The sequence below is a fragment of the Ambystoma mexicanum genome, chromosome 5p (assembly GCF_040938575.1).
Source record: "Ambystoma mexicanum isolate Mex_15411 chromosome 5p, UKY_AmexF1_1, whole genome shotgun sequence".
NCBI classification, from domain to species: domain Eukaryota; kingdom Metazoa; phylum Chordata; class Amphibia; order Caudata; family Ambystomatidae; genus Ambystoma; species Ambystoma mexicanum.
This window is the reverse complement of record NC_090930.1, coordinates 740944644-740969462: the sequence shown is the minus strand read 5'-3', so window position 1 is coordinate 740969462 and position 24819 is coordinate 740944644. Positions and strand designations below refer to the sequence as shown.

At 40.2% G+C, this 24819-nt stretch overlaps 19 non-coding genes across 19 annotated transcripts; 10 read left to right on the top strand and 9 right to left on the bottom strand.

Annotated features, from left to right (window-relative positions):
* The first annotated feature begins 810 nt into the window (after nucleotides 1–810).
* On the top strand, nucleotides 811–882 carry TRNAQ-CUG (transfer RNA glutamine (anticodon CUG)). Its single transcript has one exon. It is a non-coding gene; the product is annotated as a tRNA-Gln (tRNA).
* A 913-nt stretch (nucleotides 883–1795) lies between these two features.
* Nucleotides 1796–1867, bottom strand: TRNAQ-UUG (transfer RNA glutamine (anticodon UUG)). Its single transcript has one exon. It is a non-coding gene; the product is annotated as a tRNA-Gln (tRNA).
* A 259-nt stretch (nucleotides 1868–2126) lies between these two features.
* Nucleotides 2127–2198, top strand: TRNAQ-CUG (transfer RNA glutamine (anticodon CUG)). Its single transcript has one exon. It is a non-coding gene; the product is annotated as a tRNA-Gln (tRNA).
* A 2980-nt stretch (nucleotides 2199–5178) lies between these two features.
* Nucleotides 5179–5250, bottom strand: TRNAQ-UUG (transfer RNA glutamine (anticodon UUG)). The gene has a single exon. It is a non-coding gene; the product is annotated as a tRNA-Gln (tRNA).
* Nucleotides 5251–7585: 2335 nt separating this feature from the next.
* On the top strand, nucleotides 7586–7657 carry TRNAQ-CUG (transfer RNA glutamine (anticodon CUG)). Its single transcript has one exon. It is a non-coding gene; the product is annotated as a tRNA-Gln (tRNA).
* A 1230-nt stretch (nucleotides 7658–8887) lies between these two features.
* Nucleotides 8888–8959, top strand: TRNAQ-CUG (transfer RNA glutamine (anticodon CUG)). Its single transcript has one exon. It is a non-coding gene; the product is annotated as a tRNA-Gln (tRNA).
* An 881-nt stretch (nucleotides 8960–9840) lies between these two features.
* Nucleotides 9841–9912, bottom strand: TRNAQ-UUG (transfer RNA glutamine (anticodon UUG)). The gene has a single exon. It is a non-coding gene; the product is annotated as a tRNA-Gln (tRNA).
* A 2366-nt stretch (nucleotides 9913–12278) lies between these two features.
* Nucleotides 12279–12350, top strand: TRNAQ-CUG (transfer RNA glutamine (anticodon CUG)). The gene has a single exon. It is a non-coding gene; the product is annotated as a tRNA-Gln (tRNA).
* Nucleotides 12351–13263: 913 nt separating this feature from the next.
* Nucleotides 13264–13335, bottom strand: TRNAQ-UUG (transfer RNA glutamine (anticodon UUG)). Its single transcript has one exon. It is a non-coding gene; the product is annotated as a tRNA-Gln (tRNA).
* Nucleotides 13336–13594: 259 nt separating this feature from the next.
* Nucleotides 13595–13666, top strand: TRNAQ-CUG (transfer RNA glutamine (anticodon CUG)). Its single transcript has one exon. It is a non-coding gene; the product is annotated as a tRNA-Gln (tRNA).
* Nucleotides 13667–14547: 881 nt separating this feature from the next.
* TRNAQ-UUG (transfer RNA glutamine (anticodon UUG)) lies at nucleotides 14548–14619 on the bottom strand. Its single transcript has one exon. It is a non-coding gene; the product is annotated as a tRNA-Gln (tRNA).
* Nucleotides 14620–16998: 2379 nt separating this feature from the next.
* TRNAQ-CUG (transfer RNA glutamine (anticodon CUG)) lies at nucleotides 16999–17070 on the top strand. The gene has a single exon. It is a non-coding gene; the product is annotated as a tRNA-Gln (tRNA).
* A 913-nt stretch (nucleotides 17071–17983) lies between these two features.
* TRNAQ-UUG (transfer RNA glutamine (anticodon UUG)) lies at nucleotides 17984–18055 on the bottom strand. The gene has a single exon. It is a non-coding gene; the product is annotated as a tRNA-Gln (tRNA).
* A 259-nt stretch (nucleotides 18056–18314) lies between these two features.
* Nucleotides 18315–18386, top strand: TRNAQ-CUG (transfer RNA glutamine (anticodon CUG)). Its single transcript has one exon. It is a non-coding gene; the product is annotated as a tRNA-Gln (tRNA).
* An 881-nt stretch (nucleotides 18387–19267) lies between these two features.
* TRNAQ-UUG (transfer RNA glutamine (anticodon UUG)) lies at nucleotides 19268–19339 on the bottom strand. The gene has a single exon. It is a non-coding gene; the product is annotated as a tRNA-Gln (tRNA).
* Nucleotides 19340–21718: 2379 nt separating this feature from the next.
* TRNAQ-CUG (transfer RNA glutamine (anticodon CUG)) lies at nucleotides 21719–21790 on the top strand. Its single transcript has one exon. It is a non-coding gene; the product is annotated as a tRNA-Gln (tRNA).
* Nucleotides 21791–22703: 913 nt separating this feature from the next.
* TRNAQ-UUG (transfer RNA glutamine (anticodon UUG)) lies at nucleotides 22704–22775 on the bottom strand. The gene has a single exon. It is a non-coding gene; the product is annotated as a tRNA-Gln (tRNA).
* Nucleotides 22776–23034: 259 nt separating this feature from the next.
* TRNAQ-CUG (transfer RNA glutamine (anticodon CUG)) lies at nucleotides 23035–23106 on the top strand. Its single transcript has one exon. It is a non-coding gene; the product is annotated as a tRNA-Gln (tRNA).
* An 880-nt stretch (nucleotides 23107–23986) lies between these two features.
* Nucleotides 23987–24058, bottom strand: TRNAQ-UUG (transfer RNA glutamine (anticodon UUG)). The gene has a single exon. It is a non-coding gene; the product is annotated as a tRNA-Gln (tRNA).
* Between the last annotated feature and the right edge of the window lie 761 nt (nucleotides 24059–24819).

Below are 24819 nucleotides of genomic sequence, written 5' to 3'. Positions count from 1 at the left end.
TGTGCCTACAAATGGAACATTTTGTTCATTTATTAGGGAGTTGTGAAAATGGCAAAATCAAATTGCCATTACTGACACAGACCAGCTGCCGCTGTCCGGACATTTCGTCGAAAGACATTTGGTCGACGTAATTTGGTCGAAAGCCAAATGGTCGATTTTTTTATTTATTTATATATATATTTTTTAGGTTGTAGTTTAGGGAAAAAAAGGGGGGTTGGGGGGACCCCCCCAAACCCCCCCCCAAAAAAAATGTGAAAATAAAAAACAAAGCAATTCGACCATTTGGTTTTCGACCAAATGGTTTCGACCAATTGTCCTGTCGACAAATTTTTTTCGACGAAATGTCTGGCAACCCAGCTGCCGACTGTTGCTATTGACAGGAGTTCCAGGTGTATAAACTGAGGAGATCACCAGTTCAATTACCTGTGAACGCATTTTGAAGCTCATTCACAACCAGTTCATGCCCGTTCTCTCCATTTTGGCTTTCTGGCTGGCCGGGGGGCCCTTCAGTAATGTTCTTTGCTAACCATTACACCATGGGCCCCTTGCTGGTGCAATCTGACAGAGTTGTAACAGAAATGAGAATCGAGATCTCATGCATCATTTTAACAAACTCATATTCCTAGCCCACGGATATTATGCAAATGTGGAACTGTTTAGTTGGTTGTTGCGCAATAGCAAACTCTTTGCTTTACAGCTCATTTGGATAGGATTCTTCCTCTGGAGGCATAAGATAAAAGAATATTGCATACATTCTCTAAAAGGCTCTTTTTTTGCTGCAATGACGTTCATCATGTCACTAAGTATGTAGGTTCCATGGTGTAATGGTTAGCACTCTGGACTCTGAATCCAGCGATCCGAGTTCAAATCTCGGTGGGACCTTGGGAATTACTGTGTTTGTTTTCCTCTCAGTGTCTTGTTTTAATAGCAATGACGCTGCTGTGTCGCCCACTTTCATAGCATTATTCCCTGGGTGCATTTGAAAACAGAAAGATTTTCCATGGATGACGCTCTTTAGCCACAATGAAACCCACCACTTTCTCTGGTGTGAAAGACCTATGGTGTAATGGTAGCACCCTGGAGGTTGAATCCAATAATTTGCATTGAAATCTCTGTAAGAGTTTACCATCAGTCGAACCTTTCCCTTATCGTTTATTGTGGATGTCTTCTTTGAAGAAAGGTATGATCCAACTAAAGTAAGTACATTCACGAATGGGCCCTTGGTCGGTACAAACAGTATTTATACACCTCAGGCCTTTTGTGAATTAAGAAAAGTGTGTTCTTCGTTCTATTTTTCATCTCAAACTGATACCTTCATTTTACAAACATGTAAAGACTGTTAAGACGCTTGATTAATATCATTGATTCTGAATGTGGTTGCTTTTCATAGGATTAACCCTTTAACAATTTTGAAAGAGAATGGCGATACAATAGAGCTGCTTTTCCCAAAATGGTATTATTAATGTTGTTGCTGCATCTTCAAGTAAAAAGAGAATCCATTGGGTCACAGATTGAGCATGTTTCTTAACATTGAGTTAAGTTTGAAAATTTCAAATCTTTTATGTATGTTTCCGATGCAGATCTGCCCATCGACTCAGAATGACCTCACTGTTCATACATTTAAAAAAAATGCATAAAGGTTAAGGTGCTAGGCACAAAAGTGGATTTTTATGAAAAGTTATGCCAGAGAGTGTGAGCGAAAATGAATACCCTACACCACTAACCTTATGAATATTACTATCTTTGGCCTATAATTTAAGACAACAAGGAGACAAAGTGTGTTAGAGCAAGAGAGAGGTTCCACCGAGACTTGAACTCGGATCGCTGGATTCAAAGTCCAAAGTGCTAACCATTACACCATGGAACCCTTGTTGAGCAGAGCTTCATAAGGGCAATGAGAATATAGGGCACAGTCAAGATTTTTACTGACCTATAGTAACCGTTTACTGATATTATATCGAAGCAGCACTGTTGCTGTTGGATGCTGTGCAATCGCAAAGTATTGGCTTCATGTCTCATTTGGATCAAATTCTTCCTCTGGAGTCTAATGATATAGGAATATTACATATTTTCTCTGATGTGCTCTGTTTTTCCAGAATGAAGTGCATCATGCTACTGAATATGTGGGTTCCATGGTGTAATGGTTAGCACTCTGGACTCTGAATCCAGCGATCCGAGTTCAAGTCTCGGTGGGACCTTGGGGCTGCTTCTCTTTTAGAGTTGCCTTTCATTTGCAGATAGATATAACAGCAATAGCTTTGCTTTACAGCCCACTTTGATGGCAGTCTTCTTTACCAAAGAATATTAATAGTTTCTGGGGATGACTCTCTTTTGCCACAAAGAAACTGCCCACTCTCATATCTCCAAAGCTCCAAGGTATAATGGCTATTAAACTGGCTTTTGATCTCAGCGATTTGGATTGAAAGCCCAGGAGGCCCCTAAAATCAGTTGAATTGTTTCCTGATAATTAAGAGTTTATTTCTTCTTTCGAGAAAGGTGTGATCCAAATAAAGTAAGTACATTTAAACAAGGGCACTTGATCAGTAAATGCACTACTTTCTAGAACTCATAACTCTTGTAAGTTATAAAAAGTTTGCTCTCCATACAGTTTGTCAACTCAAAGAATTACATTTTTTACACATTTAATAAGACCATCAAATTGCTTGAAACATAGGAATGATTGTGAAAGTGAATATGATTCACCAAAATAATTGTATAACATTTTTTAATGTTAATAAAATAGGGCCTTTTCCAATCTTTTCACATCAATGTTGTTTCTGCATGTTCCAGTGAGCAGAGAATCTACTGCACATAGTGTGTACATTTTTCTTTTCATAGAGTTAAGGTTGGACATTATTCATATGTGGAAAATGTTTCTGAGAGATATCTGGGTGCCCACTCTGACTGACCTTAGGGATTGTACATTAACGATATGTAGTTGCATCACTGTATTGGTATCAGGCACTGTTAAGACGGATTTCTGAACTCTGTCCTGGTGGCGCAGAAGTTCAGAAGGCCAACCTAATTACTTGGAACAGGGTAACCTCTGGACAAGCCAGACCAATCAAGGTAGCGATCGCGGCGGTCAAGACTAGGTCTCAAGAGGGGTGAGGGTGACTGAAAGCCCGCAATGAGCACACAAAGCAAGAGCGCTTACAAACTACTCCAAACAGGTGTTATATCAAAAATATAAACACATTTATTTTAAGGCCTTTAAAACAACGACCGTAGCGAGAAAATCACAATATCACAATATTAAACCAACACATACCATATCAACACAATATATATACAAATACACAGTCGCAAGCGTTTAAAGCACGAAATATGTAGTCCACCTGAAAGGAAAGGAAAACAGGCAGTGCGATAACGCTTTAGACTCAGTTCGCCTTCAGAGGCACCTAACTAGATGGAAGTCCGAGCCCTGCGAAGAGTGGAGCCTTGTGCTCAAAGTACCTGCCACGCCGGTGCCAACGGGCAAAAGGGGAAGCTCTTCGGAGGAAGTCGGGCAGTTCGGGTTAGTGCACAGCAGAAGGAGAACAGGTTCCGCAACTCAAGCGCAGCCTCCACAGCGGGCAGAAGCAGAGCGCGAGTACGGCCAAAAGGGTGCTGTTTTGACACAGCAGGGAAAGGCAATGGGATACTGCAGGAGGGCGACCAGATCCTAGCTAAGCTACTCACCGGTCCCCGAAGCAAGCAGACCCAGGCTTCTCCACGTTAGTTTCAGCAGCTGGCAGGTTCAGAAGAGCAGGGAACGCCTCGTAGTCGTGTAGAGCAAAAAGACGTCCCAATCGACGAAACCAGCACAGTTTTGTTGCCGCAGCAGGACAACGGAGCGGCCGTGTGTATTCAAGCCAAATGTACACTCCTCCCTTCAGACTTGGGAACGCCAAGTGTACGAAGCGTGGGAGAGTGACAAGGACTCGAAATACAACACAACCTGGCGGCAGTTACAGAGCAGGACTCCCTGGTAAGCTGGTCAGTCAACTGGATGGCCCAGAGACACTTCCGAAGGCTTACTTGGCAGGAGATGATGAAGTCGCCGGGAATAGCTGTTCCTGCTATTCCAAAGGTCGAAGCACCAGTACAGGCCTTCTGGTTCGATCCAAGGAGGAAAGGGTTTCACAGGACGACAGCAGTGCAAAGGAGGATTCCTTCAGCGGGTCACCAGCGATTCCTCAGTCCAGCCTCTGGGTTGCAGGATACTTGGCTCCTGTATTCCTTTGTTCGTGAGAACTCAGGAGATCGACCTGGTAGTGGTGTTTCCAGCTCCCTCTTATCCACGGTTCCCTTCGCGCCAAAACGGAGGGGAGCCAATGGGAGATCCGCTCATCAACACACATACCATACGTGGACCAATCACGGACCACGGTGGTCCCAGGCATTCACACCACCCCAGACTCTCTGGCACCCAGGATGTGTATTGGGACCAGACATCCCAGCCCACACCCTGGAGGCACACAAACGACATGTAGAAGCCCGCGAAAGCAACCACGTTTCGCGGGAAAGTACATGCCCAAATAAGGAAGGCCCCGGGTCGCCCGACCTGGGGAAGGTGAAGGGAGCAAGACGGTCAGTGGACAAGACAAAGGAGCCTCGTGGTCTGGCAATTTTGGAGAGCCAGGCCACCATTTTGGGTTCAGTGCAAAAACGTGCTCAGAACGCCAAAAGGAGCTCAAAATAAACAAAACGATCGCTGCCACCATTCGAGTCCCTGAATGACTTGCACCGATCAAATACCATCCTAAAAGAGTATCTAGGGTCTGTAGAAGGCTAGAGACCCAAGAGAGCTGTAACTTAGCTTACAGTGCCCTCTTGTGTCATGTTGCACTAAAGCCGCAACACGATAGAAGAAACTACGGGAAACAGTGTTCCCCGGTACTGACTGTCTTAAGGGCATGTCAGTTTCCCCGTAAGAAAAGGACGAAAGCCCAGAGAAGTGCGGCAGAAGGGTGTACTTCTCTGGCAAAGTCAAGAACAAGGTTAAAAACAATAGCAAAAAGTTTAGGGGTTGCCACATGGAAGGAAAATTCCCTACAATTACGAAATCTTTCCTAACAGGCACCAAAGTGCATTTAAATGTAATGTCGTGCAGAGAGAGTTGACTGAACTTCTGAATATTAACTCTGTTGAATTGTAATTTGAGAAATTAGAAAATGGAGTGTAAGAGCAAGATAACGGTCCCACCGAGACTTGAACTCGGGTCGTTGGATTCAAAGTCCAAAGTGCTAACCATTACACCATGGAACCCTTGCAAGATGCACCTGAGAGCGATGAATCAGAAATGTCAATATAGAGCACATTTACAATTTTTACAGATTCATAGTCCCAATTGACTGATATCATACAAACACAGCGATGTTGTCGATTGACGTTGTGCTATAGCAATCTCTGTGCTTTATAGAGCATGTAGATCAAATTCTTCCTCTTGAGGCATATGATTAAGCAATATTAAATATTGTTTCTGACTGCCTCTGTTTTGGCATAATGAAGTTCAGCATTTGCGGAAGTATTTAGGTTCCATGGTCTAATGGTTAGTAGGCTGGACTCTGAATTTAGTAATCTGACATGTTATAGCTATATTTTGTTTTCCTTTGGGTGTATTGTCATTTTATGCACATAGATTTCCTAGCAGTGGCTGTGATGAATAGTTCAATTTGATAGCAGCTTCCTTTTGAGAATTTGAAAAAAAAAGAATTAAATAGTCTCTCTGGATGACTCTGCTTTGATTTCTATGTGCACATCCCTTTTGCGTTTCAGAGGGATTGACCAACATACACAACAGTGCTTGGAAGACCTCTTCCTCCCTCATGGCATGTAAAGCTAACCTCTCTCCTACCGTGTGTTTTTTTACTTTTTAACTTCCCCTTCCGAGTCATGATCATGTAACTGAATTTACATTTTTAGATTTTAACTGCAGTAGTTGCTTGTTTTTCATTTTTATTTTTTGTGTACGCATACATCCCTTTTTGTGGGGAGGGGGGAGTGATGTCTGTTTACTTATATTAGCTAATATAGGTCATTTTATGTCCGCTTACAATATGTGTCAGGATTTTTTATGTCGTTTCCAATCAATGTCTAATATCAAGTGGTTTGCAGCAGTCATACAAAGGCACGTAACACTCCCAAAACACCTACATAAGTTAGAAATACTCCGGAAGAGTACTCAGTTTATGAAAAGGCGGTGAATCCCAAATAGAACTGTAAATGTAAGCTAGCAAGCAGACTGTGCACCCCTGTTTGGAACTATGACCTGTGTGTTGCCCTCTATTAACAGAACAATGTAACTGCAGCCCATGTCACATAAAATAGAAAGTAGAGATTATGCAAATTAACTCCCAGAAGAGCCTGGTGTCACCCCAAAAGGTGTCATGCTTTTCACACCAAGAAACATCCACACATAGATCCCTGCGAACCTCAAAAACGTACAGGAAACCCTGTCCAGCGCTTTGCTCCCAGAGGAGATAAGGTTGAAAAACCACCCTATGTTAAAAGTGTCCATAATCCATGCCAGCTGCCCTGTCTATAGGCCTAGGGGCATGAGTGGAAGGGTTTAACCTGCCTGGGTTCTTGGGCATGGTTTCATCATGCCTCAGTTTACAATGGCACTCTGCCACTTTGTCAGGCTTTAAAGAAGCCTGACTCCTGCAGAGCAAAAGATCTGATTATTTCCTTACATGTTTTGTACGTAAGAATGCGGATGGTGCTCTGAGCCTCCTATGGTGGTTATTAAGCATGGTATACATACCATAGCATGTAACTGTGCCTACAAATGGAACATTTTGTTCATTTATTAGGGAGTTGTGAAAATGGCAAAATCAAATTGCCATTACTGACACAGACCAGCTGCCGCTGTCCGGACATTTCGTCGAAAGACATTTCGTCGAAAGACATTTGGTCGACGTAATTTGGTCGAAAGACAAATGGTCGATTTTTTATTTATTTATATATATATTTTTTAGGTTGTAGTTTAGGGAAAAAAAGGGGGGTTGGGGGGACCCCCCCAAACCCCCCCCAAAAAAAAATGTGAAAATAAAAAACAAAGCAATTCGACCATTTGGTTTTCGACCAAATGGTTTCGACCAATTGTCCTGTCGACAATTTTTTTTCGACGAAATGTCTGGCAACCCAGCTGCCGACTGTTGCTATTGACAGGAGTTCCAGGTGTATAAACTGAGGAGATCACCAGTTCAATTACCTGTGAACGCATTTTGAAGCTCATTCACAACCAGTTCATGCCCGTTCTCTCCATTTTGGCTTTCTGGCTGGCCGGGGGGCCCTTCAGTAATGTTCTTTGCTAACCATTACACCATGGGCCCCTTGCTGGTGCAACCTGACAGAGTTGTAACAGAAATGAGAATCGAGATCTCATGCATCATTTTAACAAACTCATATTCCTAGCCCACGGATATTATGCAAATGTGGAACTGTTTAGTTGGTTGTTGCGCAATAGCAAACTCTTTGCTTTACAGCTCATTTGGATAGGATTCTTCCTCTGGAGGCATAAGATAAAAGAATATTGCATACATTCTCTAAAAGGCTCTTTTTTTGCTGCAATGACGTTCATCATGTCACTAAGTATGTAGGTTCCATGGTGTAATGGTTAGCACTCTGGACTCTGAATCCAGCGATCCGAGTTCAAATCTCGGTGGGACCTTGGGAATTACTGTGTTTGTTTTCCTCTCAGTGTCTTGTTTTAATAGCAATGACGCTGCTGTGTCGCCCACTTTCATAGCATTATTCCCTGGGTGCATTTGAAAACAGAAAGATTTTCCATGGATGACGCTCTTTAGCCACAATGAAACCCACCACTTTCTCTGGTGTGAAAGACCTATGGTGTAATGGTAGCACCCTGGAAGTTGAATCCAATAATTTGCATTGAAATCTCTGTAAGAGTTTACCATCAGTCGAACCTTTCCCTTATCGTTTATTGTGGATGTCTTCTTTGAAGAAAGGTATGATCCAACTAAAGTAAGTACATTCACGAATGGGCCCTTGGTCGGTACAAACAGTATTTATACACCTCAGGCCTTTTGTGAATTAAGAAAAGTGTGTTCTTCGTTCTATTTTTCATCTCAAACTGATACCTTCATTTTACAAACATGTAAAGGCTGTTAAGACGCTTGATTAATATCATTGATTCTGAATGTGGTCGCTTTTCATAGGATTAACCCTTTAACAATTTTGAAAGAGAATGGCGATACAATAGAGCTGCTTTTCCCAAAATGGTATTATTAATGTTGTTGCTGCATCTTCAAGTAAAAAGAGAATCCATTGGGTCACAGATTGAGCATGTTTCTTAACATTGAGTTAAGTTTGAAAATTTCAAATCTTTTATGTATGTTTCCGATGCAGATCTGCCCATCGACTCAGAATGACCTCACTGTTCATACATTTAAAAAAAATGCATAAAGGTTAAGGTGCTAGGCACAAAAGTCGATTTTTATGAAAAGTTCTGCCAGAGAGTGAGAGCGAAAATGAATACCCTACACCACTAACCTTATGCATATTACTATCTTTGGCCTATAATTTAAGACAACAAGGAGACAAAGTGTGTTAGAGCAAGAGAGAGGTTCCACGGATCGCTGGATTCAAAGTCCAAAGTGCTAACCATTACACCATGGAACCCTTGTTGAGCAGAGCTTCATAAGGGCAATGAGAATATAGGGCACAGTCAAGATTTTTACTGACCTATAGTAACCGTTTACTGATATTATATCGAAGCAGCACTGTTGCTGTTGGATGCTGTGCAATCGCAAAGTATTGGCTTCATGTCTCATTTGGATCAAATTCTTCCTCTGGAGTCTAATGATATAGGAATATTACATATTTTCTCTGATGTGCTCTGTTTTTCCAGAATGAAGTGCATCATGCTACTGAATATGTGGGTTCCATGGTGTAATGGTTAGCACTCTGGACTCTGAATCCAGCGATCCGAGTTCAAGTCTCGGTGGGACCTTGGGGCTGCTTCTCTTTTAGAGTTGCCTTTCATTTGCAGATAGATATAACAGCAATAGCTTTGCTTTACAGCCCACTTTGATGGCAGTCTTCTTTGACCAAAGAATATTAATAGTTTCTGGGGATGACTCTCTTTTGCCACAAAGAAACTGCCCACTCTCATATCTCCAAAGCTCCAAGGTATAATGGCTATTAAACTGGCTTTTGATCTCAGCGATTTGCATTGAAAGCCCAGGAGGCCCCTAAAATCAGTTGAATTGTTTCCTGATAATTTAGAGTTTATTTCTTCTTTCGAGAAAGGTGTGATCCAAATAAAGTAAGTACATTTAAACAAGGGCACTTGATCAGTAAATGCACTACTTTCTAGAACTCATAACTCTTGTAAGTTATAAAAAGTTTGCTCTCCATACAGTTTGTCAACTCAAAGAATTACATTTTTTACACATTTAATAAGACCATCAAATTGCTTGAAACATAGGAATGATTGTGAAAGTGAATATGATTCACCAAAATAATTGTATAACATTTTTTAATGTTAATAAAATAGGGCTTTTTCCAATCTTTTCACATCAATGTTGTTTCTGCATGTTCCAGTGAGCAGAGAATCTACTGCACATAGTGTGTACATTTTTCTTTTCATAGAGTTAAGGTTGGACATTATTCATCTGTGGAAAAGGTTTCTGAGAGATATCTGGGTGCCCACTCTGATTGACCTTAGGGATTGTACATTAACGATATGTAGTTGCATCACTGTATTGGTATCAGGCACCAAAGTGCATTTAAATGTAATGTCGTGCAGAGAGAGTTGACTGAACTTCTGAATATTAACTCTGTTGAATTGTAATTTGAGAAATTAGAAAATGGAGTGTAAGAGCAAGATAACGGTCCCACCGAGACTTGAACTCGGATCGTTGGATTCAAAGTCCAAAGTGCTAACCATTACACCATGGAACCCTTGCAAGATGCACCTGAGAGCGATGAATCAGAAATGGCAATATAGAGCACATTTACAATTTTTACAGATTCATAGTCCCAATTGACTGATATCATACAAACACAGCGATGTTGTCGATTGACGTTGTGCTATAGCAATCTCTGTGCTTTATAGAGCATGTAGATCAAATTCTTCCTCTTGAGGCACATGATTAAGCAATATTAAATATTGTTTCTGACTGCCTCTGTTTTGGCATAATGAAGTTCAGCATTTGCGGAAGTATTTAGGTTCCATGGTCTAATGGTTAGTAGGCTGGACTCTGAATTTAGTAATCTGACATGTTATAGCTATATTTTGTTTTCCTTTGGGTCTATTGTCATTTTATGCACATAGATTTCCTAGCAGTGGCTGTGATGAATAGTTCAATTTGATAGCAGCTTCCTTTTGAGAATTTGAAAAAAAAAGAATTAAATAGTCTCTCTGGATGACTCTGCTTTGATTTCTATGTGCACATCCCTTTTGCGTTTCAGAGGGATTGACCAACATACACAACAGTGCTTGGAAGACCTCTTCCTCCCTCATGGCATGTAAAGCTAACCTCTCTCCTACCGTGTGTTTTTTTACTTTTTAACTTCCCCTTCCGAGTCATGATCATGTAACTGAATTTACATTTTTAGATTTTAACTGCAGTAGTTGCTTGTTTTTCATTTTTATTTTTTGTGTACGCATACATCCCTTTTTGTGGGGAGGGGGGAGTGATGTCTGTTTACTTATATTAGCTAATATAGGTCATTTTATGTCCGCTTACAATATGTGTCAGGATTTTTTATGTCGTTTCCAATCAATGTCTAATATCAAGTGGTTTGCAGCAGTCATACAAAGGCACGTAACACCCCCAAAACACCTACATAAGTTAGAAATACTCCGGAAGAGTACTCAGTTTATGAAAAGGCGGTGAATCCCAAATAGAACTGTAAATGTAAGCTAGCAAGCAGACTGTGCACCCCTGTTTGGAACTATGACCTGTGTGTTGCCCTCTATTAACAGAACAATGTAACTGCAGCCCATGTCACATAAAATAGAAAGTAGAGATTATGCAAATTAACTCCCAGAAGAGCCTGGTGTCACCCCAAAAGGTGTCATGCTTTTCACACCAAGAAACATCCACACATAGATCCCTGCGAACCTCAAAAACGTACAGGAAACCCTGTCCAGCGCTTTGCTCCCAGAGGAGATAAGGTTGAAAAACCACCCTATGTTAAAAGTGTCCATAATCCATGCCAGCTGCCCTGTCTATAGAACCTGGCCGTTCGTGGCCGATCGGGGCCTAGGGGCATGAGTGGAAGGGTTTAACCTGCCTGGGTTCTTGGGCATGGTTTCATCATGCCTCAGTTTACAATGGCACTCTGCCACTTTGTCAGGCTTTAAAGAAGCCTGACTCCTGCAGAGCAAAAGATCTGATTATTTCCTTACATGTTTTGTACGTAAGAATGCGGATGGTGCTCTGAGCCTCCTATGGTGGTTATTAAGCATGGTATACATACCATAGCATGTAACTGTGCCTACAAATGGAACATTTTGTTCATTTATTAGGGAGTTGTGAAAATGGCAAAATCAAATTGCCATTACTGACACAGACCAGCTGCCGCTGTCCGGACATTTCGTCGAAAGACATTTGGTCGACGTAATTTGGTCGAAAGCCAAATGGTCGATTTTTTTATTTATTTATATATATATTTTTTAGGTTGTAGTTTAGGGAACAAAAGGGGTTTTTAGAAAAAAAGGGGGTTGGGGGGACCCCCCCAAACCCCCCCCCCAAAAAAAAATGTGAAAATAAAAAACAAAGCAATTCGACCATTTGGTTTTCGACCAAATGGTTTCGACCAATTGTCCTGTCGACAAATTTTTTTCGACGAAATGTCTGGCAACCCAGCTGCCAACTGTTGCTATTGACAGGAGTTCCAGGTGTATAAACTGAGGAGATCACCAGTTCAATTACCTGTGAACGCATTTTGAAGCTCATTCACAACCAGTTCATGCCCGTTCTCTCCATTTTGGCTTTCTGGCTGGCCGAGGGGCCCTTCAGTAATGTTCTTTGCTAACCATTACACCATGGGCCCCTTGCTGGTGCAACCTGACAGAGTTGTAACAGAAATGAGAATCGAGATCTCATGCATCATTTTAACAAACTCATATTCCTAGCCCAAGGATATTATGCAAATGTGGAACTGTTTAGTTGGTTGTTGCGCAATAGCAAACTCTTTGCTTTACAGCTCATTTGGATAGGATTCTTCCTCTGGAGGCATAAGATAAAAGAATATTGCATACATTCTCTAAAAGGCTCTTTTTTTGCTGCAATGACGTTCATCATGTCACTAAGTATGTAGGTTCCATGGTGTAATGGTTAGCACTCTGGGCTCTGAATCCAGCGATCCGAGTTCAAATCTCGGTGGGACCTTGGGAATTACTGTGTTTGTTTTCCTCTCAGTGTCTTGTTTTAATAGCAATGACGCTGATGTGTCGCCCACTTTCATAGCATTATTCCCTGGGTGCATTTGAAAAAAGAAAGATTTTCCATGGATGACGCTCTTTAGCCACAATGAAACCCACCACTTTCTGTGGTGTGAAAGACCCATGGTGTAATGGTAGCACCCTGGAGGTTGAATCCAATAATTTGCATTCAAATCTCTGTAAGAGTTTACCATCAGTCGAACCTTTCCCTTATCGTTTATTGTGGATGTCTTCTTTGAAGAAAGGTATGATCCAACTAAAGTAAGTACATTCACGAATGGGCCCTTGGTCGGTACAAACAGTATTTATACACCTCAGGCCTTTTGTGAATTAAGAAAAGTGTGTTCTTCGTTCTATTTTTCATCTCAAACTGATACCTTCATTTTACAAACATGTAAAGACTGTTAAGACGCTTGATTAATATCATTGATTCTGAATGTGGTCGCTTTTCATAGGATTAACCCTTTAACAATTTTGAAAGAGAATGGCGATACAATAGAGCTGCTTTTCCCAAAATGGTATTATTAATGTTGTTGCTGCATCTTCAAGTAAAAAGAGAATCCATTGGGTCACAGATTGAGCATGTTTCTTAACATTGAGTTAAGTTTGAAAATTTCAAATCTTTTATGTATGTTTCCGATGCAGATCTGCCCATCGACTCAGAATGACCTCACTGTTCATACATTTAAAAAAAATGCATAAAGGTTAAGGTGCTAGGCACAAAAGTGGATTTTTATGAAAAGTTATGCCAGAGAGTGAGAGCGAAAATGAATACCCTACACCACTAACCTTATGAATATTACTATCTTTGGCCTATAATTTAAGACAACAAGGAGACAAAGTGTGTTAGAGCAAGAGAGAGGTTCCACCGAGACTTGAACTCGGATCGCTGGATTCAAAGTCCAAAGTGCTAACCATTACACCATGGAACCCTTGTTGAGCAGAGCTTCATAAGGGCAATGAGAATATAGGGCACAGTCAAGATTTTTACTGACCTATAGTAACCGTTTACTGATATTATATCGAAGCAGCACTGTTGCTGTTGGATGCTGTGCAATCGCAAAGTATTGGCTTCATGTCTCATTTGGATCAAATTCTTCCTCTGGAGTCTAATGATATAGGAATATTACATATTTTCTCTGATGTGCTCTGTTTTTCCAGAATGAAGTGCATCATGCGACTGAATATGTGGGTTCCATGGTATAATGGTTAGCACTCTGGACTCTGAATCCAGCGATCCGAGTTCAAGTCTTGGTGGGACCTTGGGGCTGCTTCTCTTTTAGAGTTGCCTTTCATTTGCAGATAGATATAACAGCAATAGCTTTGCTTTACAGCCCACTTTGATGGCAGTCTTCTTTGACCAAAGAATATTAATAGTTTCTGGGGATGACTCTCTTTTGCCACAAAGAAACTGCCCACTCTCATATCTCCAAAGCTCCAAGGTATAATGGCTATTAAACTGGCTTTTGATCTCAGCGATTTGCATTGAAAGCCCAGGAGGCCCCTAAAATCAGTTGAATTGTTTCCTGATAATTTAGAGTTTATTTCTTCTTTCGAGAAAGGTGTGATCCAAATAAAGTAAGTACATTTAAACAAGGGCACTTGATCAGTAAATGCACTACTTTCTAGAACTCATAACTCTTGTAAGTTATAAAAAGTTTGCTCTCCATACAGTTTGTCAACTCAAAGAATTACATTTTTTACACATTTAATAAGACCATCAAATTGCTTGAAACATAGGAATGATTGTGAAAGTGAATATGATTCACCAAAATAATTGTATAACATTTTTTAATGTTAATAAAATAGGGCTTTTTCCAATCTTTTCACATCAATGTTGTTTCTGCATGTTCCAGTGAGCAGAGAATCTACTGCACATAGTGTGTACATTTTTCTTTTCATAGAGTTAAGGTTGGACATTATTCATCTGTGGAAAATGTTTCTGAGAGATATCTGGGTGCCCACTCTGATTGACCTTAGGGATTGTACATTAACGATATGTAGTTGCATCACTGTATTGGTATCAGGCACCAAAGTGCATTTAAATGTAATGTCGTGCAGAGAGAGTCGACTGAACTTCTGAATATTAACTCTGTTGAATTGTAATTTGAGAAATTAGAAAATGGAGTGTAAGAGCAAGATAACGGTCCCACCGAGACTTGAACTCGGATCGTTGGATTCAAAGTCCAAAGTGCTAACCATTACACCATGGAACCCTTGCAAGATGCACCTGAGAGCGTTGAATCAGAAATGGTAATATAGAGCACATTTACAATTTTTACAGATTCATAGTCCCAATTGACTGATATCATACAAACACAGCGATGTTGTCGATTGACGTTGTGCTATAGCAATCTCTGTGCTTTATAGAGCATGTAGATCAAATTCTTCCTCTTGAGGCATATGATTAAGCAATATTAAATATTGTTTCTGACTGCCTCTGTTTTGGCATAATGAAGTTCAGCATTTGCGGAAGTATTTAGGTTCCATGGTCTAATGGTTAGTAGGCTGGACTCTGAATTTAGTAATCTGACATGTTATAGCTATATTTTGTTTTCCTTTGGGTGTATTGTCATTTTATGCACATAGATTTCCTAGCAGTGGCTGTGATGAATAGTTCAATTTGATAGCAGCTTCCTTTTGAGAATTTGAAAAAAAAAAGAATTAAATAGTCTCTCTGGATGACTCTGCTTTGAATTCTATGTGCACATCCCTTTTGCGTTTCAGAGGGATTGACCAACATACACAACAGTGCTTGGAAGACCTCTTCCTCCCTCATGGCATGTGAAGCTAACCTCTCTCCTACCGTGTGTTTTTTTACTTTTTAACTTCCCCTTCCGAGTCATGATCATGTAACTGAATTTACATTTTTAGATTTTAACTGCAGTAGTTGCTTGTTTTTCATTTTTATTTTTTGTGTACGCATACATCCCTTTTTGTGGGGAGGGGGGAGTGATGTCTGTTTACTTATATTAGCTAATATAGGTAATTTTATGTCCGCTTACAATATGTGTCAGGATTTTTTATGTCGTTTCCAATCAATGTCTAATATCAAGTGGTTTGCAGCAGTCATACAAAGGCACGTAACACCCCCAAAACACCTACATAAGTTAGAAATACTCCGGAAGAGTACTCAGTTTATGAAAAGGCGGTGAATCCCAAATAGAACTGTAAATGTAAGCTAGCAAGCAGACTGTGCACCCCTGTTTGGAACTATGACCTGTGTGTTGCCCTCTATTAACAGAACGATGTAACTGCAGCCCATGTCACATAAAATAGAAAGTAGAGATTATGCAAATTAACTCCCAGAAGAGCCTGGTGTCACCCCAAAAGGTGTCATGCTTTTCACACCAAGAAACATCCACACATAGATCCCTGCGAACCTCAAAAACGTACAGGAAACCCTGTCCAGCGCTTTGCTCCCAGAGGAGATAAGGTTGAAAAACCACCCTATGTTAAAAGTGTCCATAATCCATGCCAGCTGCCCTGTCTATAGAACCTGGCCGTTCGTGGCCGTGGGCCTAGGGGCATGAGTGGAAGGGTTTAACCTGCCTAGGTTCTTGGGCATGGTTTCATCATGCCTCAGTTTACAATGGCACTCTGCCACTTTGTCAGGCTTTAAAGAAGCCTGACTCCTGCAGAGCAAAAGATCTGATTATTTCCTTACATGTTTTGTACGTAAGAATGCGGATGGTGCTCTGAGCCTCCTATGGTGGTTATTAAGCATGGTATACATACCATAGCATGTAACTGTGCCTACAAATGGAACATTTTGTTCATTTATTAGGGAGTTGTGAAAATGGCAAAATCAAATTGCCATTACTGACACAGACCAGCTGCCGCTGTCCGGACATTTCGTCGAAAGACATTTCGTCAAAAGACATTTGGTCGACGTAATTTGGTCGAAAGCCAAATGGTCGTTTTTTTTATTTATTTATATATATATATTTTTTAGGTTGTAGTTTAGGGAAAAAAAGGGGTTTTTAGAAAAAAGGGGGTTGGGGGGACCCCCCCAACCCCCCCCCCCAAAAAAAATGTGAAAATAAAAAACAAAGCAATTCGACCATTTGGTTTTCGACCAAATGGTTTCGACCAATTGTCCTGTCGACAAATTTTTTTCGACGAAATGTCTGGCAACCCAGCTGCCGACTGTTGCTATTGACAGGAGTTCCAGGTGTATAAACTGAGGAGATCACCAGTTCAATTACCTGTGAACGCATTTTGAAGCTCATTCACAACCAGTTCATGCCCGTTCTCTCCATTTTGGCTTTCTGGCTGGCCGAGGGGCCCTTCAGTAATGTTCTTTGCTAACCATTACACCATGGGCCCCTTGCTGGTGCAACCTGACAGAGTTGTAACAGAAATGAGAATCGAGATCTCATGCATCATTTTAACAAACTCATATTCCTAGCCCACGGATATTATGCAAATGTGGAACTGTTTAGTTGGTTGTTGCGCAATAGCAAACTCTTTGCTTTACAGCTCATTTGGATAGGATTCTTCCTCTGGAGGCATAAGATAAAAGAATATTGCATACATTCTCTAAAAGGCTCTTTTTTTGCTGCAATGACGTTCATCATGTCACTAAGTATGTAGGTTCCATGGTGTAATGGTTAGCACTCTGGACTCTGAATCCAGCGATCCGAGTTCAAATCTCGGTGGGACCTTGGGAATTACTGTGTTTGTTTTCCTCTCAGTGTCTTGTTTTAATAGCAATGACGCTGCTGTGTCGCCCACTTTCATAGCATTATTCCCTGGGTGCATTTGAAAAAAGAAAGATTTTCCATGGATGACGCTCTTTAGCCACAATGAAACCCACCACTTTCTGTGGTGTGAAAGACCCATGGTGTAATGGTAGCACCCTGGAGGTTGAATCCAATAATTTGCATTCAAATCTCTGTAAGAGTTTACCATCAGTCGAACCTTTCCCTTATCGTTTATTGTGGATGTCTTCTTTGAAGAAAGGTATGATCCAACTAAAGTAAGTACATTCACGAATGGGCCCTTGGTCGGTACAAACAGTATTTATACACCTCAGGCCTTTTGTGAATTAAGAAAAGTGTGTTCTTTGTTCTATTTTTCATCTCAAACTGATACCTTAATTTTACAAACATGTAAAGGCTGTTAAGACGCTTGATTAATATCATTGATTCTGAATGTGGTCGCTTTTCATAGGATTAACCCTTTAACAATTTTGAAAGAGAATGGCGATACAATAGAGCTGCTTTTCCAAAAATGGTATTATTAATGTTGTTGCTGCATCTTCAAGTAAAAAGAGAATCCATTGGGTCACAGATTGAGCATGTTTCTTAACATTGAGTTAAGTTTGAAAATTTCAAATCTTTTATGTATGTTTCCGATGCAGATCTGCCCATCGACTCAGAATGACCTCACTGTTCATACATTTAAAAAAAATGCATAAAGGTTAAGGTACTAGGCACAAAAGTGGATTTTTATGAAAAGTTATGCCAGAGAGTGAGAGCGAAAATGAATACCCTACACCACTAACCTTATGAATATTACTATCTTTGGCCTATAATTTAAGACAACAAGGAGACAAAGTGTGTTAGAGCAAGAGAGAGGTTCCACCGAGACTTGAACTCGGATCGCTGGATTCAAAGTCCAAAGTGCTAACCATTACACCATGGAACCATTGTTGAGCAGAGCTTCATAAGGGCAATGAGAATATAGGGCACAGTCAAGATTTTTACTGACCTATAGTAACCGTTTACTGATATTATATCGAAGCAGCACTGTTGCTGTTGGATGCTGTGCAATCGCAAAGTATTGGCTTCATGTCTCATTTGGATCAAATTCTTCCTCTGGAGTCTAATGATATAGGAATATTACATATTTTCTCTGATGTGCTCTGTTTTTCCAGAATGAAGTGCATCATGCTACTGAATATGTGGGTTCCATGGTGTAATGGTTAGCACTCTGGACTCTGAATCCAGCGATCTGAGTTCAAGTCTCGGTGGGACCTTGGGGCTGCTTCTCTTTTAGAGTTGCCTTTCATTTGCAGATAGATATAACAGCAATAGCTTTGCTTTACAGCCCACTTTGATGGCAGTCTTCTTTGACCAAAGAATATTAATAGTTTCTGGGGATGACTCTCTTTTGCCACAAAGAAACTGCCCACTCTCATATCTCCAAAGCTCCAAGGTATAATGGCTATTAAACTGGCTTTTGATCTCAGCGATTTGCATTGAAAGCCCAGGAGGCCCCTAAAATCAGTTGAATTGTTTCCTGATAATTTAGAGTTTATTTCTTCTTTCGAGAAAGGTGTGATCCAAATAAAGTAAGTACATTTAAACAAGGGCACTTGATCAGTAAATGCACTACTTTCTAGAACTCATAACTCTTGTAAGTTATAAAAAGTTTGCTCTCCATACAGTTTGTCAACTCAAAGAATTACATTTTTTACACATTTAATAAGACCATCAAATTGCTTGAAACATAGGAATGATTGTGAAAGTGAATATGATTCACCAAAATAATTGTATAACATTTTTTAATGTTAATAAAATAGGGCTTTTTCCAATCTTTTCACATCAATGTTGTTTCTGCATGTTCCAGTGAGCAGAGAATCTACTGCCCATAGTGTGTACATTTTTCTTTTCATAGAGTTAAGGTTGGACATTATTCATCTGTGGAAAAGGTTTCTGAGAGATATCTGGGTGCCCACTCTGATTGACCTTAGGGATTGTACATTAACGATATGTAGTTGCATCACTGTATTGGTATCAGGCACCAAAGTGCATTTAAATGTAATGTCGTGCACAGAGAGTCGACTGAACTTCTGAATATTAACTCTGTTGAATTGTAATTTGAGAAATTAGAAAATGGAGTGTAAGAGCAAGATAACGGTCCCACCAAGACTTGAACTCGGATCGTTGGATTCAAAGTCCAAAGTGCTAACCATTACACCATGGAACCCTTGCAAGATGCACCTGAGAGCGTTGAATCAGAAATGGCAATATAGAGCACATTTACAATTTTTACAGATTCATAGTCCCAATTGACTGATATCATACAAACACAGCGATGTTGTCGATTGACGTTGTGCTATAGCAATCTCTGTGCTTTATAGAGCATGTAGATCAAATTCTTCCTCTTGAGGCATATGATTAAGCAATATTAAATATTGTTTCTGACTGCCTCTGTTTTGGCATAATGAAGTTCAGCATTTGCGGAAGTATTTAGGTTCCATGGTCTAATGGTTAGTAGGCTGGACTCTGAATTTAGTAATCTGACATGTTATAGCTATATTTTGTTTTCCTTTGGGTGTATTGTCATTTTATGCACATAGATTTCCTAGCAGTGGCTGTGATGAATAGTTCAATTTGATAGCAGCTTCCTTTTGAGAATTTGAAAAAAAAAGAATTAAATAGTCTCTCTGGATGACTCTGCTTTGATTTCTATGTGCACATCCCTTTTGCGTTTCAGAGGGATTGACCAACATACACAACAGTGCTTGGAAGACCTCTTCCTCCCTCATGGCATGTAAAGCTAACCTCTCTCCTACCGTGTGTTTTTTTACTTTTTAACTTCCCCTTCCGAGTCATGATCATGTAACTGAATTTACATTTTTAGATTTTAACTGCAGTAGTTGCTTGTTTTTCATTTTTATTTTTTGTGTACGCATACATCCCTTTTTGTGGGGAGGGGGGAGTGATGTCTGTTTACTTATATTAGCTAATATAGGTCATTTTATGTCCGCTTACAATATGTGTCAGGATTTTTTATGTTGTTTCCAATCAATGTCTAATATCAAGTGGTTTGCAGCAGTCATACAAAGGCACGTAACACCCCCAAAACACCTACATAAATTAGAAATACTCCGGAAGAGTACTCAGTTTATGAAAAGGCGGTGAATCCCAAATAGAACTGTAAATGTAAGCTAGCAAGCAGACTGTGCACCCCTGTTTGGAACTATGACCTGTGTGTTGCCCTCTATTAACAGAACGATGTAACTGCAGCCCATGTCACATAAAATAGAAAGTAGAGATTATGCAAATTAACTCCCAGAAGAGCCTGGTGTCACCCCAAAAGGTGTCATGCTTTTCACACCAAGAAACATCCACACATAGATCCCTGCGAACCTCAAAAACGTACAGGAAACCCTGTCCAGCGCTTTGCTCCCAGAGGAGATAAGGTTGAAAAACCACCCTATGTTAAAAGTGTCCATAATCCATGCCAGCTGCCCTGTCTATAGAACCTGGCCGTTCGTGGCCGTGGGCCTAGGGGCATGAGTGGAAGGGTTTAACCTGCCTGGGGTCTTGGGCATGGTTTCATCATGCCTCAGTTTACAATGGCACTCTGCCACTTTGTCAGGCTTTAAAGAAGCCTGACTCCTGCAGAGCAAAAGATCTGATTATTTCCTTACATGTTTTGTACGTAAGAATGCGGATGGTGCTCTGAGCCTCCTATGGTGGTTATTAAGCATGGTATACATACCATAGCATGTAACTGTGCCTACAAATGGAACATTTTGTTCATTTATTAGGGAGTTGTGAAAATGGCAAAATCAAATTGCCATTACTGACACAGACCAGCTGCCGCTGTCCGGACATTTCGTCGAAAGACATTTCGTCAAAAGACATTTGGTCGACGTAATTTGGTCGAAAGCCAAATGGTCGTTTTTTTTATTTATTTATATATATATATTTTTTAGGTTGTAGTTTAGGGAAAAAAAGGGGTTTTTAGAAAAAAGGGGGTTGGGGGGACCCCCCCAAACCCCCCCCCCCCAAAAAAATGTGAAAATAAAAAACAAAGCAATTCGACCATTTGGTTTTCGACCAAATGGTTTCGACCAATTGTCCTGTCGACAAATTTTTTTCGACGAAATGTCTGGCAACCCAGCTGCCGACTGTTGCTATTGACAGGAGTTCCAGGTGTATAAACTGAGGAGATCACCAGTTCAATTACCTGTGAACGCATTTTGAAGCTCATTCACAACCAGTTCATGCCCGTTCTCTCCATTTTGGCTTTCTGGCTGGCCGAGGGGCCCTTCAGTAATGTTCTTTGCTAACCATTACACCATGGGCCCCTTGCTGGTGCAACCTGACAGAGTTGTAACAGAAATGAGAATCGAGATCTCATGCATCATTTTAACAAACTCATATTCCTAGCCCACGGATATTATGCAAATGTGGAACTGTTTAGTTGGTTGTTGCGCAATAGCAAACTCTTTGCTTTACAGCTCATTTGGATAGGATTCTTCCTCTGGAGGCATAAGATAAAAGAATATTGCATACATTCTCTAAAAGGCTCTTTTTTTGCTGCAATGACGTTCATCATGTCACTAAGTATGTAGGTTCCATGGTGTAATGGTTAGCACTCTGGACTCTGAATCCAGCGATCCGAGTTCAAATCTCGGTGGGACCTTGGGAATTACTGTGTTTGTTTTCCTCTCAGTGTCTTGTTTTAATAGCAATGACGCTGCTGTGTCGCCCACTTTCATAGCATTATTCCCTGGGTGCATTTGAAAAAAGAAAGATTTTCCATGGATGACGCTCTTTAGCCACAATGAAACCCACCACTTTCTGTGGTGTGAAAGACCCATGGTGTAATGGTAGCATCCTGGAGGTTGAATCCAATAATTTGCATTCAAATCTCTGTAAGAGTTTACCATCAGTCGAACCTTTCCCTTATCGTTTATTGTGGATGTCTTCTTTGAAGAAAGGTATGATCCAACTAAAGTAAGTACATTCACGAATGGGCCCTTGGTCGGTACAAACAGTATTTTTACACCTCAGGCCTTTTGGGAATTAAGAAAAGTGTGTTCTTTGTTCTATTTTTCATCTCAAACTGATACCTTCATTTTACAAACATGTAAAGGCTGTTAAGACGCTTGATTAATATCATTGATTCTGAATGTGGTCGCTTTTCATAGGATTAACCCTTTAACAATTTTGAAAGAGAATGGCGATACAATAGAGCTGCTTTTCCCAAAATGGTATTATTAATGTTGTTGCTGCATCTTCAAGTAAAAAGAGAATCCATTGGGTCACAGATTGAGCATGTTTCTTAACATTGAGTTAAGTTTGAAAATTTCAAATCTTTTATGTATGTTTCCGATGCAGATCTGCCCATCGACTCAGAATGACCTCACTGTTCATACATTTAAAAAAAATGCATAAAGGTTAAGGTGCTAGGCACAAAAGTGGATTTTTATGAAAAGTTATGCCAGAGAGTGAGAGCGAAAATGAATACCCTACACCACTAACCTTATGAATATTACTATCTTTGGCCTATAATTTAAGACAACAAGGAGACAAAGTGTGTTAGAGCAAGAGAGAGGTTCCACCGAGACTTGAACTCGGATCGCTGGATTCAAAGTCCAAAGTGCTAACCATTACACCATGGAACCCTTGTTGAGCAGAGCTTCATAAGGGCAATGAGAATATAGGGCACAGTCAAGATTTTTACTGACCTATAGTAACCGTTTACTGATATTATATCGAAGCAGCACTGTTGCTGTTGGATGCTGTGCAATCACAAAGTATTGGCTTCATGTCTCATTTGGATCAAATTCTTCCTCTGGAGTCTAATGATATAGGAATATTACATATTTTCTCTGATGTGCTCTGTTTTTCCAGAATGAAGTGCATCATGCTACTGAATATGTGGGTTCCATGGTGTAATGGTTAGCACTCTGGACTCTGAATCCAGCGATCCGAGTTCAAGTCTCGGTGGGACTTTGGGGCTGCTTCTCTTTTAGAGTTGCCTTTCATTTGCAGATAGATATAACAGCAATAGCTTTGCTTTACAGCCCACTTTGATGGCAGTCTTCTTTGACCAAAGAATATTAATAGTTTCTGGGGATGACTCTCTTTTGCCACAAAGAAACTGCCCACTCTCATATCTCCAAAGCTCCAAGGTATAATGGCTATTAAACTGGCTTTTGATCTCAGCGATTTGCATTGAAAGCCCAGGAGGCCCCTAAAATCAGTTGAATTGTTTCCTGATAATTTAGAGTTTATTTCTTCTTTCGAGAAAGGTGTGATCCAAATAAAGTAAGTACATTTAAACAAGGGCACTTGATCAGTAAATGCACTACTTTCTAGAACTCATAACTCTTGTAAGTTATAAAAAGTTTGCTCTCCATACAGTTTGTCAACTCAAAGAATTACATTTTTTACACATTTAATAAGACCATCAAATTGCTTGAAACATAGGAATGATTGTGAAAGTGAATATGATTCACCAAAATAATTGTATAACATTTTTTAATGTTAATAAAATAGGGCTTTTTCCAATCTTTTCACATCAATGTTGTTTCTGCATGTTCCAGTGAGCAGAGAATCTACTGCACATAGTGTGTACATTTTTCTTTTCATAGAGTTAAGGTTGGACATTATTCATCTGTGGAAAAGGTTTCTGAGAGATATCTGGGTGCCCACTCTGATTGACCTTAGGGATTGTACATTAACGATATGTAGTTGCATCACTGTATTGGTATCAGGCACCAAAGTGCATTTAAATGTAATGTTGTGCAGAGAGAGTCGACTGAACTTCTGAATATTAACTCTGTTGAATTGTAATTTGAGAAATTAGAAAATGGAGTGTAAGAGCAGATAACGGTCCTACCGAGACTTGAACTCGGATCGTTGGATTCAAAGTCCAAAGTGCTAACCATTACACCATGGAACCCTTGCAAGATGCACCTGAGAGCGTTGAATCAGAAATGGTAATATAGAGCACATTTACAATTTTTACAGATTCATAGTCCCAATTGACTGATATCATACAAACACAGCGATGTTGTCGATTGACGTTGTGCTATAGCAATCTCTGTGCTTTATAGAGCATGTAGATCAAATTCTTCCTCTTGAGGCATATGATTAAGCAATATTAAATATTGTTTCTGACTGCCTCTGTTTTGGCATAATGAAGTTCAGCATTTGCGGAAGTATTTAGGTTCCATGGTCTAATGGTTAGTAGGCTGGACTCTGAATTTAGTAATCTGACATGTTATAGCTATATTTTGTTTTCCTTTGGGTGTATTGTCATTTTATGCACATAGATTTCCTAGCAGTGGCTGTGATGAATAGTTCAATTTGATAGCAGCTTCCTTTTGAGAATTTGAAAAAAAAAAGAATTAAATAGTCTCTCTGGATGACTCTGCTTTGATTTCTATGTGCACATCCCTTTTGCGTTTCAGAGGGATTGACCAACATACACAACAGTGCTTGGAAGACCTCTTCCTCCCTCATGGCATGTGAAGCTAACCTCTCTCCTACCGTGTGTTTTTTTACTTTTTAACTTCCCCTTCCGAGTCATGATCATGTAACTGAATTTACATTTTTAGATTTTAACTGCAGTAGTTGCTTGTTTTTCATTTTTATTTTTTGTGTACGCATACATCCCTTTTTGTGGGGAGGGGGGAGTGATGTCTGTTTACTTATATTAGC